Below are 20555 nucleotides of genomic sequence, written 5' to 3'. Positions count from 1 at the left end.
CTGTGCCAACAGAGCAGTCTCGTGACTATTCTAAAAGGGACATTTCAATCATATGTGAAACATCCTGTTTGGGGGTATATAACCACTCTGTGCACCCCACTTCTTCAGTGCCCTTTCTTCCTTCGGGAAGAAAGGCCCCAGGCCATGGTCCTCAGATTTTAGCTCAGAATAAACTCTCCCAAATTTTCATTTATAGATTGGTTATGGATTATTTTCGTCGACACTGTGAAGCTCCTTAAATAAAGTCTTTGTTAAATCAGTTACAGAATTATTTACCCCATGCCTTCATAAATTCAACATGCTTTATGAAAATAAAGTTTTACCTCAGTAGTTAAGTTCAATAGTAGCTACTTGTACTCCACATTATACTGAGTGCTGCTAACTCATAAAAGCCTTAATTGCTATAGTTTAGAGAGCTGGCAGACGTCCACGTGTAGGGCCTAAGGAAGCCAGCATACATATGTCTCATGAACTCCAAGTCCTAGAAAGCAAAGCATTGTCCAACAGGCGCAGCTTACAAATGGGTCCGCAAACACATTTTTCATGGAAATGACTATACTGGAGGGATGAAGTCGCCAAGCAGTCCCCAAAGTCCCTTTGTTCATTATTTCTCCAAAGAATCCAGCCATGCCAGACAACCATGGGGACTGTCTGCAAATGTCCAACCCCGACAATGCCACCAGCAGCTCACGGGCCACACCCAACCCATGCAGCACTGACAAGCAAGTCCTAGCAATGCAGGACAAAACACAACCCAGGTTCCAACCCCACTGGGCCTCAGCCTCTCCTTCTATAAAGTGGAGGCAGTGACACCTAATTCAGAGCATCGGTGTGAAGAGCAAGTGTGATGACTGCACAGGGCTTAGCTCGGCATCTGGGCCTGATAACAGCTCCTTGATTGACACCTTAGAAAAATCACATACAATGATCTATTTTCTCCCTCCCTCAAAAGGCAGCCTGTTCCCTTGTGCTCGCTTCCTCCTGACATCAGTATAAAGCCGTCTTGATTCCTGGTTGCCCCACTCCACAGGTGGCCGTCTTTACCTTCTCCCGCCTTCTCCCCTCACCTCCCTCACCTGGATGCAGCTTAGTTCAGGGAATGAGCGCTGGAGATGAACTGGAGGATCTGCCTTCAACGCTAGCTCTCCCACCTCCTCGTTCCGCAGAGCGCGCCCTCTCTCTGAACTTGTCCCCAACCCACCCTGTCCTTTTCTAGCTGAATCTTACCCATTCTTCAAAATTTTGCAGAAAGCTCCCTCCCACACACACATTCTGAGTTAGGGGTTCCTGCCTCATGCCCTGATCACCCTTGTGCAGGAGTCAACGGAAATGAACACATGATAGTTGAAAGTACCTGTCCCCTCTCTAGATGCTAAGAGTGAGAAGGGGCGGGGGTGAGTGGGCACACATATAATTTTGTTTTTAATCTCCAATGCAGCAAATCTTCAAAACATATTTGATGTTGCTGGGGATAATGGAAATAATGCCCTGCCTGTCCTACCTACCTGAGTGGATAGAGTGGAGGAGGACGGAGGGCCAGGGATAGAGTAGAGATACAAGATAAAATAACTACATGAAAGTACTTGGCCAACTATTAATTGGTATACAAATGTTAGTCTTAATACTATTTTATATAGCAGGTCAGTGAAAAAGACAAATTTGCAACTCACTGTTCCTGTCTTTAGCCACAGCCCCAGTATAATTGGCCTGGTATAAACGAGAAAAATGACGCAAGGTAGAAAGAGCTCTGGATCCCTGGATCCCTACGTTCAAGAATCCTTCCTGTAAAGAATTCCAACCTTGGGGAAGACGTGCACATCCTGGCCCTCCTAAACAAACGGTGACTCGGCTACCCAGGGAACCGGCTCAGCCTCACTCATTGGCTCTTCTCATTCTTGATGAGGTGGATCGTCTATCACACATTCAGAGCACCACAGGGCTCTCCTGCATCGCACTTAGTGCTGCTGTCTTGGTATAGTGGGGCTTTTGAATGGGATTAACACAGCAGGGGCCATAAGTGGCTTCCTTCTCCACTGTGGCACACAGCAGGAGCTCAAAGGTATTCATGGAAAGGATGAGTAGATGGATGGTTGGTGACTACTAACACTGGAAATACCAACGTGCAACTATAACGTTAGACTCTGTGCAAAACATGGGAGAAAACCTGAACTTAAGCAGGCATCTCCTCTAATCTTGATTTACATTCTCATTCCCTAAATATTTTCTTACATACTGATCATCAAAGCTCCATTAACAAGTCCTTCGATTGATGCTTCCACATTACTCTATCAAATGTATTTTCATTCCTTTTTCATTAAAAAACTTGGAAAGGGCAGTTCTGTAGTTTGACTTTCAAAACTATTATCTGTTTCCTCTTTTCCCCAGAAGGCCTGTTCCCTGGTCCTTGCTGCCCCCTCTTCCTGGTTACCGCACTCCACATGTTCATCTCTACCTTCTCTTTCAAGAGCCAACTTTGTTCTTATCTGGGTCACTACTCCATCTCCCCTGTGACATCTTCCTAAACACTGATCTCTAATCTTTAATTCCTCTAGAAAGCTCATGGACTTTTTGACTTTAATCTTTTGGATTTTTAAAAAGAAGAATCCTGAGTTGGAAGGTCAAATTTCTACGTGTCAATTTCTTGCCTGTGTCTTTCAGGGCTATTATCTTCCCCAATTTTCTCAGGTGGTACAACATTCCCTGTAAGAAACCACCAATTCTATACCCAGGGTGGCTCTTTGAAATAGTATTAATTGCTATAAATGAAATTTAACCTTGTCACAACACACTCAACACCAAGGTCCCCCTCTCCCAGGGGAGCCAGGCAAACAGGCGACCAGCCCCCTCAAGAAATGTCAACCCATCCTTAGAGAGTCAGTGGCTTGAGTGCCCAGCTGCTTGGATATTTTGATTTAGTGGCTAAGAAGTTGCATTCTGGAGCCAGAAAGCCTGGTTCAATTTCAGCTATGTCTCTTATTAGTTGTGTGGCTCTGGGCAAGCGACTTTTTACATGTGTCTCTACCTATCAATAAAACGGACTCATAACAACATCCACCTGATAAGTGCATGGTGAGAATTAAGTACGTTGGGAGAACATGAGCACTTGGCACGGCACCCAGCCCAGTTAGCACTCTATAAATGCAGGAGTCTCTCGCTGCATAAGCACCTTTTTGGGTTTGGGGGAGGATTGGGTGGTATTTTAAGCTCCACTCCTCTCATTTCACTTTAACATGAACTGAAGTTCAGGCTATATTCACAACTTATCAAAATCACAGCAACTGGCAAACAAAGATACCAAATAGTACTCTTTTTGGAGGACTCTGTTCCATGACCAGTGAAAGTAATCCTTTCATAAATCCTCCTTAGGCTATTTTCAGATTAGTTGGCTAGCCAATAAACATACAATTTGGTATTCGGTAAACAAATTTGTCAAAGAGATTTCCCCAGATAAGTGGCAGAGTTCCAAAGGCAGGCAGCAGATGCACACAACTGCAAACATCAGCACTGCTGCACGGTTGCTGGCAGAGTGAGAAGGGCAGCCCTGCTTCCAGCTGATGGCTGCTGTTGCTTGTGCTTCCTACATGCCACCTGCTCTTCCAGTGGCTCTATCTGCTCAGCCAAGGGCTGGCCTTTGGAGATGCCCAGTCTAAGCCAGCTGTGAGCTGCAGCTTCAGGATGCATCAGATGCATCAGGCATTCCACTTAGCTGGCCTGAGTTTGAGCCCCATAACTGCTATAGAAGATTTTCTGGACATCTGGGCCTTTGGTACATATGCAGTACCATCTACTGACTCAGATGACATTTCATGTGCCAGCTACATGCAATGTGCCTGACTCTGCAAGGCAGCAATCTCCAAACTGGGGCACACAAAGACTTTTCAAGGTACTCATTTTAAGGGAATTGGTTTCCATATCTTCATCTCTTATTTGTACTTTTTCCTGGGAACATTTTTCCTCCTCACATCTGCCCTTCTTCCATTCTTTTAAAGAAAAGCACACCCCTCACACATCCCGTGTCTTTCTACAGTGCACTGATTCAGGCTTTAAAATCTTCCAGTGACATTGGGACAATTCCAAATAGTGGTATATCAATAAAGACTGGAAAATCAATCAGAATGTCACCAGGAAAACAAAATCCACTTTAAGTACTTGCCACAGACGGAATTAATGCAAGGAATTTGTCACACAAATGAAAGAAGAGCTGAGAAACCAATTGGGAACCATGGAGCAAGACAGCGAGAAGGAACTGCTGTAAGCTACCATGAGCCCTGTGCAAAGGAACAAAGGCAGGGGTGGTGTGACCAGAGCCCCGGCATGAGCACCCCAGGGAAAAAGCCAGAAAGACTGTAAGCCTGTCCAGGGGGAGTTGGAACCACCAAGGGATTCAGCTGCTGCTGGAGATGCCACCAAAGTCCAAGGGTGGAGTGGGATGAACTCTGGCTCCTCCCACTCCCCAACTCTCAACTGAGAGTCTTCAAATCACCTGGGACTTTTATTCCATTGGCTAGATTGAAAAGAGTGATATAATCCATTTTATTTTAAAATATCAATATTTACAATAACCCAGGGATCACTTTGCAATTTTTTAAACATGATGGAACTTCTCAAGGTTAACTTTCAAAAATGTGAGGGTGTATATGATTTTTCAAAATTCTCTTAGGAGGTACATGAGCAAAAAGTTTAAAGACCTCTGTGCTGGGAAATATAAAGATAAGATGCCCCCCTTCGATGGGTTCATGGAGAAATGAGGCAGAGGGGAAGCGGGAGGGACTGAGCCTACCTACAGAGCTCCTCCTTGTGCTTCACAGGCATGCAGTCCTTACAAACGCCCAGGAGGCAGGAATTGGCATCTCTGTTTTACAGAAGGGGAAACAGGGTCTCTGAGGTTCAGTGAGCTGCCTAAGGTCAAGCCTGTAAGTGAAGGAACAAAGATTCAAAACCCAACTTGTTTAATTTCACAACTTCTGGTGTGGGGGAATCACTAGCTGATTTCAAAAGCACAGAAGCAGTAAGTTATAACACATGCCCCAGAGCAGCGTTCCCCAACTGTAACGTGCCTACAAATTACCTAAGAATCTGGTTGAGATGCAGACTCTGATTCTGGAGGTCCGACGTGGGGGCATGAACGTCTTCATTTCTCAAAGATTCCCACGTTTGGGGACCACATTTTGAATAGCAGGACCCTCAAGCAGTGGGCACTGAACCTTCTTGCCTGGACAACCCTGACAGTAAGACACTTTGAGCATGCATCCTCAATATGTGTTCACTTGTGTATTGATAAACTGTATAAACACATATTCTCATCAGTAACTAAATAGAACAAGACATACCACCCAGTTAAGACAAGATACATTGTTACAATAATAACCATAAACCCTAAATCATGAACCACATTTCAATAATCTTGGTGATTTTGAATTTGGGGCCAACTTCTTGTCCAATAGGATGAGGCTGTCACTGTTTTTTTTACTTGGCTAAGGAAATTCTCATACAAGGAACAGTAGAAACAACACAGATTCCGACATTGCTTGATGTTCATTTGCATTTTCACTTGTTAGTATGATAGTCAATTTCTGTTTTTAAGCCACGCATCTATTTTGTGAAGTTTAATTTAGTTAAAACTAGATAATGTAATTCGTAAATCTACTTAACCCTGCAAACATATGCTGCAAAGGGGAGGGGGTGTGAAGGTGTCACAATTTCTCCTCCAGACGTGACCTCCCGCTGCCCCCACAGGACACTCAGCTCAGAACCTTTCTCGTGACCAAGTGAAGCTGTCTGTCCATCTTATAGCAAAATATAATAAAGCTTAGTTTCTGTCTCATCTTTCACCCCCAAAGGAATTTTATGAGCCTCCCCAGGGTGCCCACTGTGGACAGTGTCCTGCAAGAACAGGAAGAACAAGAGATCACTTGCACGGTCAACATGCGCTGCTTTGACGATCAAATGCATTTTCAAATAGTTTATCAAAGGCATAATTAGTAGAAGAAAATATTTTATAAGGGATTTTTTTAGCCCCTTTAAAATTACACTCCCACTACACACACACTTTGAACTTTTTCCTCCCTTTCCCACTTCTCAAACTTAAAATCTCTTCCAACCAAATCTAAATGAAGTATTAGAAACAACAAAACATTTAATACAGGTGTTAATTACAACACAACATCAGACCTATTTCAGGCCATCTGATGCTGTCTGTCCACAAGCATCTGACAGGGAAATTTTTTCAGAGAATTTAAAAATTCTGTAAATTTATGTTGCTCAGAAACAAATATATTTTTAGCCTTTCAAAATATTTAGAGCCATGGAAGACAATTAACTTCCCTTCTCGCAAGCCATTGAAGACAAACCTCCCAACTACTGTCCCCAAACCAAGTTTCTCCATTACCGTCATTCACCTTTTCACCTAAGAGATAGTCAATGAGGGTCTCCTATATGCCAGATCCCATGCCAGGGGCTGGGAAAACAGCAGAGAACAAGACATCCTCACAGAGCTTACACTGCAGCTGGGGAGACAGACAAACAAATGAATACGTAATGTCGTGATGACGCACTGAAGAAAAGAAGTCAGAATAAAGAAGGCAGAGCATGCAGAAGTGTCACAGAGGTCACGGTCAGGCAAGGCCCTTCTGAGGGCCACAGTGGAGCAGACAAGAAGGCAGCAAAGCAGCAAGCCAGGTGCTATAAACGGGGGAGGAATCCTGCAAGCAGAGGGGACAGCACATGCAAACCTGAGACAGCAAGTTGATTGACACGCTCGAAGAACAGCAAGGAGGCCAGTGGTTGGCATACTAGGAAGGAGAGGGGAAAGGAGGAAGGGTGTGGGGTTTTATTCTGAGTGCGTGGAAAGCAAATGAAGAATTGTGAGCAGGGGAGTGACGTGATCTGAATCAAATTTCAAAGGCTCACTCTGGCTGCTGTGTGGGGAACACACTGAGGGGAGCACGAGTGGAAACAACATGCACCCACAGTGCTGCCTCCTCCGGGAGGTGGTTCCCGAGGCCCCGAGACGGGCGCTAGGTCCTTTTCAGGTGCTCCCACGCCCTCCAGATACTCCCCATGGGCCAGGGGTGGGGGCTGACGCTTCAGGGCTCCTCACCTGCACAAGCCCCTACTAAATAAACCATTTCTCTACCAAATGCTCTTTCTGTAATGTTGTACACTTGAAAGAAGGGCCTCCAGAAGGGTATACGCTTCAGGCCCTGGTCAGAGCCCTCTTCCCCTGTCCCATCACTGCTTGTTCACTTGCCTGTATCTCCCCCCCCAGACCCTAAGCTCCTGGAGGACAAGGACCAAATCACATTTACCTTTGTATCCATGACATCTGCTTAGTACCCATACATTACAGCCACTCAATGAATATTTTCTGAGTTATTTAACACACACACATATATATACACATGTGTGCACATGTATGATGATATTTTTAAACAGTACTGATTTCCTTTCTCTGTAGATCAGCAGCCCCTGACTTCAGGGCACTTGGTCTTTCAAGATGAATTCCATCCATATCAATACCCAAATGCATGTGCTTAAATGACAGTATTTAAAAACTCAATTTAGAATCTTTCAGAATCGATAGCCCTGTATGTAAACTATGCAAACGTTATGGGTTTCTTACATCTTGTAAGTCCTCTCCAGATGCACTTCCTCACCTTTCTCTACCTCCTATAGCAACATAAGTAAAGGCTTTTGCTAGAACGGAAATATACTTTACTGCCAAGACACAGGAAAAAAACACAGCATAGAAAGAACCCTCCGAGATGCCTCATGACTCTCACAGAACAATCAGGCCTCAGGCAAGAATGAGCTTTCATCCTTTTCATAATTTAACTTGCAAATAAGTGATCATCCTCATTTAATAGTGATATTCCTCTCCTCTTCAGCAACTGGGAGACACACTCAGCTGCACACAAAAAGGGGAAATTTCCATCCAGAAACAAATGAAACCCTGTAAACAGGCAACTGAATATTCTGAATACAAAAATCAAGGTAAATTTTCTCTACCCAATGGTCTCGTGTGAATAGAAAACAAGTATTTGTAATAAGAACAGGTTTGATAATGAAATTTTAACACCCAGCATGAGGTTTTAATTTTAATGCATTTGTCTGAGTTTTTGCTGTAAAATGAATCAACTGTCTAAAGACCAACCTCCGGGATGGTTTAGAGACACCCTGAAGAAATGCTGCACAAAAAATGAATGTTCTCTTTAGCAAAATTAAACTCCATTTTTACAAGTCTCTTCTCCCTTCTACTGCTTAACACTTTAATGTTAAGCACACCCTCTGGGCAATTTATGTTTTTAATATTGCTCTTCTAAACAGAGCTGATCAAAACCCACTGCTGTTGGGAATTCTACATAATATTGGAAAGTTCCAAGTTGAATCTGGGGAGAGGGTCCCCAGTGGGACTGACAGGAAAGCCTAGTCCAGTGGGGTTGGCTCTGGGCAATTAGCAAAGTATGTCTTCTCTCCCTGGGCTGGCAGTCAAAACCAGGGCACAGCCACAGACATACACAGCTTCCATGCTGTACCTGGACCCTGAGAAAAGAAAGACTGGCTGTATTCCGCCTGTCCAAAAACTAGAACGGGGTTCTACACACAGAGGAACTTACCTCACCTCTGCCTGACCTTAAGATGGCATTTACATTTTTGTCTGCCTCTGGGTCTAGAGTTTGCAACAATTATAAAGTGTTCCTCCACATCCCTTCTTTGCCCAGGTAGGGACTGTCAGAACCTTCACTCACTCAAACCTTAAGCCAGCAGGCAAGATGCCGTGTGCAGACTCTGGCCAAAAACTCCTTGCTTGGCAGGCATTCATCCAATGGACAGAAGGGAGAGGCTCTCCTGTTCTTCTTGTCTGCCTCAATGACCAGAAACAGATGAATTTCTCCCCAGTTAATTTTTTTTTTTTCCTGAGGAAGATTCACCCTGAGCTAACATCCAATCTTCCTCTCTTTTTGCTTGAGGAAGATTAGCCCTGATCTAACATCTGTGCCAATCTTCCTCTACTTTATACGTGGGTCACTGCCACAGCACAGTTGATGAGTGGTGTAGGTCCATGACCAGGATCTGAACCCACAAACCCAGGCCCCCAAAGCAGAGAGCGCTAAACTCAACCACTACGCCACAGGGCCAGCCCCCCTAGCTAACTTTTTTAAAACACCTGAGGTTTCCATAGAGCGGAGTCCTCCTGGTGCTCTCCTTATCTCCACCCACCTCCTCACTCTGGGACTCACATCCAGATACGATGGCTGTCCCCTTGAAGCGACTGGTGATAAACCACAACCACAAGTTGTTTCCTGAATCTGGAGGAATGAGGGAAGGGAAAACTCAGATAGTTCAAGATCTCTGACGCAGAAAAATTTAGGAGGGGTTTCACAAAGGGATTAGAAGTTGAGCTGGATCTTGTAAAAGAACGCTCAAAGGTAAAGAGGAGAGAGCAAACGACATTCTGGACAGAAGAACATGGTGACTGAACAGGGAGCAGCAACATGAGGCGTGTTCAGAGAAGCAACAGGGAAATGTGGCTGCAGCAAAGGGCTCGGAGAGGAAACCAGTGAGAGGGAAATCGGGAGGAGCTTTTGCCAACAGAACCAGCACAGATGGCGCCCACGAGGCCGGGCAAGGGGTTGTCTGAGCTTGCTCTCATCCTATCAGTCTGTGCCCCTGGCCGATGGTGCTGCTACCGCTGAGCTGCCTTTCCGCTTCCTCTAAGGACTCTGTATTATGTGCGCCTGTTTGCCTATTCTATTTGTGTTGAGTTTGCTGTTTGCTACAGCTGTTTGCTTGTAGCATATTCCTCTGTGGCTCCAGACCAACTGGGCTTCTGTGAACTTCTGCTGTGCATTTGCCTGTTCAGCTTTCCAAACAAGCTGATATTCAAGTCGATGACTTTCTGGCCTCTCCCATTTAGAGAGTCAGGTGTCTTATTTTTACTGACCTAACTCTTTGAATCTTTGAAATGACTTTCATGAACTCTGGCAGCACATTTTCCATTTAGCTAACTGTGAAAGTACAAAAGGAGTATTTGGAAAACAAATAAAGTGCTACTATCTCCAGGAATAGATGCATTTATGCACTCATGCATTCATGCAACAAATGTATATTAATTGTGTACTGTTATAGGGTCTGTGCCAGACACGAGAGATACATTAGTAATGTTCTCCAAAACATGCTAAGCAGTAATCAAAAAAATTTATCTTACGGATTAATTAAGAAAAACAAGCCTGGGGGCCAGCCCGATGGCGCAGCGGTTAAGTTCGCACGTTCCGCTCTGGTGGCCCAGGGTTTGCTGGTTCGGATCCCAGGCGGGGACATGGCACCACTTGGCACACCACGCTGTGGTAGGCGTCCCACATATAAAGTAGAGGAAGATGGGCATGGATGTTAGCTCAAAGCCAGCCTTTCTCAGGAAAAAGAGGAGGATTAGCAGCAGTTAGCTCAGCGCTAATCTTCCTCAAAAAAAAAAAAGAAAAAATAAAAACAAGCTTATTATTTAAAAAAAAAGAAAGGCATGCAGAAAAACCATCATCCTACCTCCCACCTAGCTCTCTAACCCCTTTTGTTCAAAATCATCTTTCTTCTATCTTTATGGGCACACTTGATTTTGGATCTTGTGAAATTTTCCAGTGAATATGAGCAATATAGGCTATCCATCCAGACCAGAGGTTTCTCAACTTTGGCACTACTGACATTTTTGGTCAGAAAAGTCTTCATGGAAGACTGTCCTATGCATTATAGAATGATGAGCAGCATCTCTGGCCTCTACCCATTAGATGCCAATAGGACTTCCCCAGTTATGACAACCAAAAACGTCTCCAGATACTGCCAAACGCCCCCAGGAGCGACTGCAAAATCAACCCCGTTGAGATCTAGATCATTTAGGCCAAAAATGTTCTTTCATCAGTAGCAGAAGGACTGAAGGGGAAGGAAGGGCCAGAATATCGTAAAAAGGTAATTAATAGGGAAGCTTACTGGAAGACTCTTCTAATTTAATTTTCTTTTAAACCCAACAATCACACCCCCCTTGGTACTGAAAATATTTCCAAGATATTAGTCTCTTTTCCTGCCACACTAGGTACCATTAACTAAGTATAATTTAATTCTTTTGACTACTATAGTTCTTATAGTATCTAAAATTATTTTTCAATACAGCAGTTATTGTCATATAGTACTACAGATATAGAACACCAATAGGAAACCAATACTGACTGACCCCCAAACATACTAACCGTAAGTGGCTGAGGAAGGATGGAGCCAAGGGGGCCTGGGAGTCCCCCCTCTGTGCTTCTCCTGTAACATTCCTTTAAACCATTCTTTTAAAATTATTTACATACTGGGCCATCCCATTAGACTGTAAATTCTTGGAAAAAATAAACCAAATTTTATCACTTTTATGTTCTTAGCATCTTGCATAGTAAGTATCACCAAGCAGGCATTCCATAAATACTTACACACCTAAACTGAAAAAGGAGTATGTACCAGGAAATACAGAGAAAATACAGAAACATGGAGTGAGGGAAGGGCCCCATATTTCTGCTAAGGGATCTGGGTGTTATCACATAACATGGAGTGGCCAGATAACATGAAGGCTAAGCCCAGCAGAGGCCGAAGGCCCAGCTCAGTGCTCACTCTGTCATATAAGCAATCTAGCTACGCTCCTCCCTCCCACTCTCCTCCCAAGGCCATGCTTTGCAGACAATGGACACTGGATGCTGGAGCTATACTAGGCCCAGCCGGCATGAGAAAGCCTAACTCCAAAGCAGCACCGATCCTCGCAGTGTACCCCAGCAAGAGATGGGCCTGGCAGGTGTTGAAAAAGCCAAGGATGACAGGAAGGACAGAAGGATGCTAACAGGACAGTTACGGGTGGAGGAATTAGGCCTCGTAGGGAAGGAAAGGAGGCCTGCCTGGCAAAACCACCCGACCAGCTCCTCATCAATTCCCCAGCGTCTGCCAGAGCAATGACAAGAGCGAAGACACAGTATCAACAAGGAAGAGAACGGCAAAATCAAAAGAAGTCTTAAAAGTCTCAAAAGTTATCTTTAATGTCCTCTGAGATCAAATCTAGGCCTGACATCCCTCTGAGCACTTCTCTTGACCCCTTCATGGCAGTGCATCCTTCTGCCTTTTCCGTTGGACCACTCACTCTCCCTCGCCCCTCTCAGAGCTCCTCTGCTCCCTTGTCCCTTCCCTCTGAGAGGCAAAAGTGTAGCTTTTCACCCTCATCCCCACCTTCTCCTTTGCACTAGATCTGACGAAGGAAACCAAAGTGTCACCAAAATGTTCGAGTAATAGTGATTTTATGTGCAGAAGCTCCGTGAACGGTTGTTCATGCCTATTTCGATATATTCCCACTTCACAAAGACAGTTACCTTTGGTGATTGTCCAGCATGATTCTCTTGCCATCCTACAGAACAGTTGCAATGGCTCAACCAGGATCTAAGAAAGACAAGAAGTCTTCCACGCCATCCCCATCTTAAACAATGAGAACCACAAACCATGAATCCAGCCCTCTGTGCTTTGCTCAGAGAATGTTTTCATTTGCCAAATATTTACTGAGCACCACTATGTGTAAGGCATCTTGTCAAATAACACTGAGAGTGAATGAGGCACAGATCACACCACTGACAAAACACAGTGTCCAGTAAGGAAAGAACACGCGTTCATACCTAACTAGAGTATAAAGGAGAAGGAGGTACCGCACACTCAGTACTGAGGAAGTGCTACAGGGTGGGGAGCTTCACAGACTATCGTTTTTATTATGTCTGCCTTTCAGGAAGACGATGAGTCCTAATCCTCTTCTCCTATTAAAATTCACCGGTTTTGTTAAGCGTGCATTTTCTTAATAAATGAAGACTGCTTTGTTTTCTGAACACATAACAAGAACTGCTTCTGCATGAAGTGGAACAAAACATGAGTTCTTCTGACAAGCACGTTATTAAAAATCCACCAGAAGTGGCATATTATTTGCACACTTATAATAGTGTGTGGAGATTAACCTGCCCAGATAATTTAATTTCTTCTAAAGGGAAAAAAAAAACAAAACTAAAATATTTAAAGGACACATACAGATTTTGACTTGATGGACTCAGAAGTGCGTTCTTCTGGGTTGATGTTAAAACGCTCGAGTGAACTGAAATGCATCTTAGAACTTATAACTAGCCAAGTGCTTCCAATCTAATTCTTTCATGCATTTTAGCTACTGCAGAGAATTACTATTCCTTTAAATTAAACTCTGAAGAGGAAGCTGCCCTGGATTGGTAGACCTCAAAAACTTACTTTAGATTTCCTGAAGGTCTTCCCTCACGTGGCTTCCACGGTGGCGTCCACATTTAAGAATGTTGGTTCATTAGCAAACTAGTTCAGATTGGTGCAGTTATGTAAATGCCTCAACATGCTCTCTGGTGCCAAATCATAACTCAAGCAGCCTCACTCTCTCTTAGGACTCTCTTTAATATGTCTTATTCTGAGGGAGGAATTAAAAAAAACCTAAATATACGTGAAAAAAAAAGTTTAGCAAGTCTAGAAATGTCAACTTCTTGAAGGAGACTTTTAAACATGGCCTTCTTTGGAAGGGAAAAGCAACATTTCCTTTGTGCCAGGCACTGTGACATTACTGAGTGCTCCCCCTGGTCACCTCACTGGATGCTTACAGAACCACAGGACAGGTGCAATCCTATTTTAAGGTAAGGAAACTGTAAGCCAGGTCACACACTGCAAGATGCCAGAGCCAAGACATGACCCCAAGTGTCACCAAATTCCACATTGTCCTTCACCACGGTTTGCTGATAATCCGTTTCGTCCTGAGTGACAAAGACAACAAGTCGTCTATGTAAAACAGCATAAAGAGGAACGCAATTTGTCAGGGACTCTTCTGCAAAGCCAGTGCTTCCACTGAGTGAGTTATATGCCTGGAATAAAAGATTTTTCTCTTTCTAGTTTCTTAAAGGAAGTAAGTCTTGCCTTAATCTGTCGATGTGTCTCTGCTGCAGAAAGAGCAAGAGAAGGACTACATGAATCTTCTTGTTTTCCTCCAATTGAGGTGAAAGAAAAAAGATTCCACTTCCCAGAGCCACAAGCTTCCAAGGCACCTCGTTCATTCTATAAACATTCACTGAAGGCCCACGTGTGTCAGGCATTCACTTGTCGAGGCACCAGGAAAACAGCAGTGAATAAACAGGCAGGATGCCAGGCCTCGTGGAGTTTACATTCTAGTGACAAGCTGGACACCAGGAGCAAGATCAGAAAATGCTGCAGACCCTGGTTCCTGCCCCCACTGCCAAGGCTGCTCCCCGCTCGACACAGGCCGACAACTGCTTCCGAAAAGGCCATTCTTCCCATGCCAGCATCTAAAGGGGAGAACCCCACCTTAGCAGCCAAACACTAGACACACACAGCATTTTTAAAAATCAAGATGCTAAGTACAATGAATAATAACTATAAAAACAGGATGAAAAATTAAATACAAAATCCTTTTCAGGCAAAAGCCAATCTTACAAAGCCATTGTTAAAAAGCCATTTAACTCATTCTCCTATCGATGAACAGAACCAAGCTAACCCTTCAAAAGAAAAACTAGAAATGGATCTCCAACTGATCTCTCTATGCAAAGTCCCATGCTTCTGCCCCAGGAAATCACTGCCAACGGGCTGATGTCAGCTCAGGTTCTCAGCGTCTCTAAAAGGAGAGGAGGGGGAAATTCACATTGTGCTAAAAATGTGCAAGTTGAAGCAATAACTCATAAAAGAGTTGAATAATAACCCATTCATGTTTAATTCTTCTGTAATTTCTGTGATAATTTTGAATCCGATGAACTCATTTGACATAATGTGAGTATCACAGGAACTTTTCCAGGATCCCCACTGTAATTCATCATTAACTGGACGTGTGTTCAAACATGACATGGTTTCCTGCTATCTGCCTCTAAAAGCAGGAGTGAAGCCATTTCGTTTGCCTACTGGCGTGCTTACCCATTTAATTACCAAAGATGACACGGAGCCAGTGTGATCCAGGCCCCTGTGTGTGTGCCCCAATGACCTAGTTTAATAAAATCTGGCCCCACTTCAAACAAAGCACAGATTTAATTCCTAGCTAGAGAGGCTGGATAACAGTGTGTACCTAAGAGCACAGGACAGCAGTACATGGAAAACCACGCAGTCTTACGCACCATTTAAAAACAGACAACAAAGCAGCCTACGTGATTTCTATCATCTTAACGGGATTGTTCATGTGACATTCATTGACTCTGCCTCCCCTCACCCCCAACAACCAGTTTCCTAAAATTCTGGGCTCTGGATCTATGGATTTAAATATTAAAATGTGGTTGGCCTCTTCTTCTCCCATGTTTTCTGCCTAAGGAAAAGATGGATTAGGGAAAAGATTAACCTCACCTTTCCTGAATAATGGACTCTGAGTCACTGGTGCTTCTAATCTATTCCTGAGGATAATTTTAAAGCAGAAAATAAGACACACATACTGATAAGTTTCTTCACATACTCAAAATCCGAGCATATCTCAGTCCTATTTGACATTTAGATATTTCAGAATCACAAGACCTTCTCCAGCAGAACTTAAAAAAAAAAACAACATAGTCTAAAAAAATCTCTAAGGTCTCTAGAAAACAAATTGTAAGCGACAATTCCCTCATATCTCATTATATGGTGCAAATTTATTTCTAGGATTCCTCTGGCCTTGTTCAGGTGGTGCCCTCTAATGACAGAATTACCTGCTCAATTTTAAAGCCGTTCTGTCTATGAAGCTATATTATGGGGTAATGAGACAGGCTAGTCTGAAAGGCATATTTGAGAAACGAAAAAGACTTTTAGAAGTAGATCTGATCCAGTGTCCAAGGGGGTAGTAATGCCTAGCGGTTAAGGGCATGGCCAGCTGCAAGCCCCACTCCACCCTTCACCACTGACAAGCTGGAAAACGAGGGTGATGGAGCACCTGCCTCATGGGGTGTTTGAGGAGCAGTGAGATGATGAGTTATCAGCTCAGCACAGCACGGAAGCAAGGGAGCACTCACTCTATGGTAGAGATCATCCGCATCTCAACATTGGAAAGTCATCCCATTCCATTAAGCATTAAGTACATGGCACTATATACTTCATCTAACAACCTCCACCATATGATAATCCACTAACTTCCCTTTTAACAAGCTACTCTTTATGTCCGAATGTCTCTTGCTGCAGAGTATGTACATCTTTACATAATCAGCATAAAGGATCTCATTAAAAATAATTGAGACAATTATTTGGATCATCTAGTGATAAAATATTTCAATCCAAAAATTATCACTAATGACAATGAGAATGCTAGATTGCTGTTAAATATGATTGTTTCATTTGAACACTTATTAAGGTAGTATTTTCACAAATATTTTCTACTGGCAAACATCATTTCCCCTAATGAAAAGTAAGGAAAAAACAGAACATAAAATTATTAACTCAATATCACAGGGGCCAAAATTTAGACCCAAAACGTCTTCATATTCTCACTCTTTCCTTGTTATTCCAAAGGCAAAGGGGAAAAAAATCAGACACAATATCCACAAAGTGAAACAGACAGCTAAGCAATTATCCAGCGAGGAAATTGATTTATATAAGCCTCCCTAATCCTCTTTCCTCTTTTCCTTCTGCCCCCTTAACTCATTTTTAAAAAATCCACATCATTTCTTTCTTTGAAACATAGAGCCCATATGTGTGGCAGGGGCGAGAGAGATTTCAGATGTAAATAACACCAGGGCCTTTTCCCCTAAATCACATAAATGGCTCTCTTAATTGATCATGTGTCCCTCTACTTTTGTATTCAGAGTATCAAATGTCCCACTAAACACACACACACACTCACACAAACACACACACACACACACACACTGAAGAAAGAAATGTGGACTATGAGCAGGGGTATGGGAAATAAACATCTCAACATCCACTGGAATTATAACTACTCTCTGAGGTCTCCTTTTTGTTATTTTTAAGGTAAAGTGGTATCCTCTAGGGGATGATGGATGGATAAATGATACAATAAGAAAAGCAGCTTAGTGTTCCACAAAGAGGAGCCCTTGGAATTTCCCTCTAATCAGTTCTGTCACCAACACCCAAGGAAGCAAAAGCTTTTTCCCAGGTCCTATATTTTGTGTCTACGGCCTGGCATCTTTTGCATCTCCCATTTCCTTCCTTCATCAGTCAACAGTGTCACAGTGGCAGCTGCCACCCCTCCACCACAGCCACCCCAACTACCACCACCATCCTGACCACCCCCACAGCCACCACCACCTCCACCCCAACCCCACCTCCATGATGACCACCAACACCATCTATCTGTACTGCGTTTGTTTCCATCTTGTTCTTTTTCCTCAATAACACATCATTTATCAGTCACATTCTCCACCTGCAGCCCTATCTCTGGCCCAGTATATCTCTCTTACCTTGTATTTGTCACCAATATCTGCCCATTAACAACAACATAACAGCTTTTTGTCTTACAGGAAGATTAATTACAAAAATTCATAAGTAGGGAAGAGACATTCATTACAAACACACTCAACACTTTGAAAGCAACTCCCTTTGGGGAAAAACGTCAAGTTTAAATAGTTTTGAGAACAAGAACATCATAGATGTGGCAATCCACAGAGTAAAGCCAACTTCAATAGTGTTGGGAACCGGAAAGGACACACTGAGTGTCTCTGCGTGGCAGGAACTCATTCACAAAGTTACTTTCAAACAGTTTAGATTTTCGTTTCCTAGTTTTACCCCGTAAAGCTCAGGCTACCCCTTCTGGCCTCCAAACCTACAGAAGCTACTGTCCCTCTGATAAGTTCATTTCATGCAAGCCAAGTGTCCAGTCAAAGCCATCCCCCAAACTATTATTTTTATCCTTTGTCCTCAATGACCAGAACTTAATAAAAAGTCTCCCTTCCTTAGAGTCTGTCCCGAGTTGAATCCCAACAAAGCAAAGCTAGCCTGGCAGCTGTGCAGGGCACCAATCACACGATTAGCATCTCTACTATTTTTAAAATTGTTTGTATTTTTATGACAAGTTTGATGATTTAAAAATGGGTAATTTATTTACATTATAATTTCCCAGTATATGGCAATAAAGTGTATTGTTCTACAAGTCAGTGTAGTCTGACAATTTTCCATCAGATGGAAGTAAAATGTCTGTGGAAGGGATGCCTTTGTCTAACTTGCACAAAATGCCATATGGGCTAGCAGCAGCTCTCATAAAAGCTTCTCTCAAACGTTTTAGACTTTCTGCGGTCTTGGCTGTTCTCTAAAGAGTCTACTCTCAGTTTAATAAACTCTGTTTGTACTGCATTAAAATACCCCCTGCCCGCCCGATCTGGTCTTTTTCTGTCAATAACTTGAGTTATCAAGCACATCCTCTACTCAAGCAAGCCCCTAAATACTACTTGTCCTATTCTGTCAATTGATATTACTAAATACATGTTAACAAGAACACGATAACCTTTTGTTGCAGTAAAAGGTTAATTACCACTAGGAAAGAGATGTCCACTATAGACACACTCCACAAATTTAAAATCATTAACAAAACAAGTTGCTTAAACTTGAGTTTCAGTCAATGTCTGAATACATTCCTCACATTTTAAAGAAAGCAAAAATTAAATTAAGCTCTCATGTGAGAATTCATTTTAATTTGCTTGTTTCATTAATAATAATTACAAAAAATTACCACCAGCTATTTATGTTGAGTACCAGAAAGTGTTACACACTTTGTGAGGCAATTATGGACCCAAGTCAAATGGAAGAATAAGAATAGAGATCCACATAAGCTCACCTGGACCCCCAGAAAACAAGCTTTACTGCCATTGGTGACAATTTGCCCTAGTTGACAATCCAGGTGTGGAAACCTTAAAAACAAAAAGATATAGGAAAATTTAGAAGAAAGGAGAAAGATTCAGGAAAGCATACACAGCAATTTCATTATAATTCTACTTCTCACTGAAAAATAAAGTTAAGTTCAGGGGTTCTCCAATCAAGGCAGTAATTTTACCACAAATAAACTCTTCATAATTGAAGTTTTTTCATAAACTCACCATTTTTCCATTGGCTGTGTCTAGAATTTTAGAGATACTTATTTTCAGATTAATCCTCAATGGATTACATGACTTCAATTTTCTTTCCATCTTAATCCCTCAAGTAGGTAATGATGTGAAAACTGATTCTTAAATACACCATACAAATGAAGTATCTTAAGGATTTACGACTTGGCTTTTATCAGGATAGGAATACCTCTGATACACAAATAATTATGTCTATTTAATAGATCTTAATTTGCTTAAATTGCACCAAATTTATACTCTGTTATGCTTATTTTCTTCTAATTCAGAAGAAATAAAAATCCGGAGGAACTATGAATCCTACAATATTAACAATATTAATATTAATTAAATTCTTAATAAAATTGTATTTCAAAATAAATCAGCAAAAATTACTTTCCTCTCTAAATTGTCAAGCAAGATTAGCAGTTAGGTGACAGAAAAGATGCAAATTTTCCTCCTAAATGCTACTGTAATAGATACCACAGAATACCTTCTATTATTAGATTGAGCTATATAAAATTGCTGATACCCAACCATTTTTTACCTACAAAAATGACAATCTCATCATTTTTCCAAACAAGAAAATAGACAGGATTGGAAAACCCAATGATTATGAAACAATTAAATCTCCAAAACTGCCATTGCTCAGCACATGTCATTTCTCTGAGCAGCATCAGTGTTTGGGCATTAACTGTCTCCATTCCAACCCAACATATCTTCATGGTACCTAAAAGATAACTGAACCGCCTCCAGCATTTGAAAGGGCTTGAGAGGATCCTTTCAATTCTTTCTTCCCACCCAGTCCCTATTTACTGCCAACTCCCTCTCAGCTTCCTCCCTACAGCATTAAGAGTCTTTTCCAAGACCATAAATGTGACAGAGAGAAAAGCTAAGGTCTGAAAGGCGAAAAAGTGAGAGCAAGAATGCAGATTCAGGGAAGGCTGAAGGGAAAGCATGTCAAATGAGTGAGGAAAAAATGCACGGGGGCTAGTCGAATGAAGGAACAAGATGCAAGGGAAAGAAAGCAGAAGGGCTGCCAGTACTTACATGGTGGGGGAGCATCACACCACACTGAGAAATTAAACAGGTCCAAGTCCAGATGGAATGAAGGGAACGTTTACTTCTGTCTAATGATATATTTAGTTACTCATCTATCTTAGGACCTACCCCAATCACCACTCCCACTCCACCCCACCACCGCTATGAACACCACCACCAGCACAACAAACACCACCACAACAACCCCACCACTATCGATGTAGCGTGGGGCATGCGCAGCACTACTGGAACTAAAAACCAACAGAAGAGACCATGTGAGTATTCTAGGTATAAAAATTTACATGTTCACAAGACATGATCTCTTCTGAGATGGAATAGGAAGAGCTTAAACAATTTTCCCTCCTGCCAGGAAACCTATTAAATGAGCAGCCTACCTTAAATTGTTCTGTTTTGTTTTGTGCATGAATAAGCAGTCAGTTGCAAAATAAA

General features: G+C 42.5%; 1 protein-coding gene across 10 annotated transcripts in view; it reads right to left on the bottom strand.

Annotated features, from left to right (window-relative positions):
- MTUS2 (microtubule associated scaffold protein 2) overlaps window positions 1-20555 on the bottom strand; it is a 559486-nt gene that overhangs the window by 521785 nt on the left and 17146 nt on the right. For 7 of the 10 annotated variants that reach the window (XM_070240203.1, XM_070240201.1, XM_070240208.1 and 4 more), the window contains exon 2: window positions 18803-18875. The exons of 1 other annotated variant lie outside the window; for it this stretch is intronic. The gene's annotated coding sequence lies outside the window, so the exon portion shown is untranslated. Of the gene's footprint in view, window positions 1-4780; window positions 4912-18802; window positions 18876-20555 lie in introns of all 10 variants that reach the window. 2 more of the 10 variants (XM_070240202.1, XM_070240204.1) reach the window with 1 other exon arrangement.

Source organism: Equus caballus, chromosome 17 (genome assembly GCF_041296265.1).
Source record: "Equus caballus isolate H_3958 breed thoroughbred chromosome 17, TB-T2T, whole genome shotgun sequence".
NCBI lineage: Eukaryota > Metazoa > Chordata > Mammalia > Perissodactyla > Equidae > Equus > Equus caballus.
Note: the sequence above shows the minus strand (reverse complement) of the source record. Positions and strands in the feature narration are given on the sequence as shown.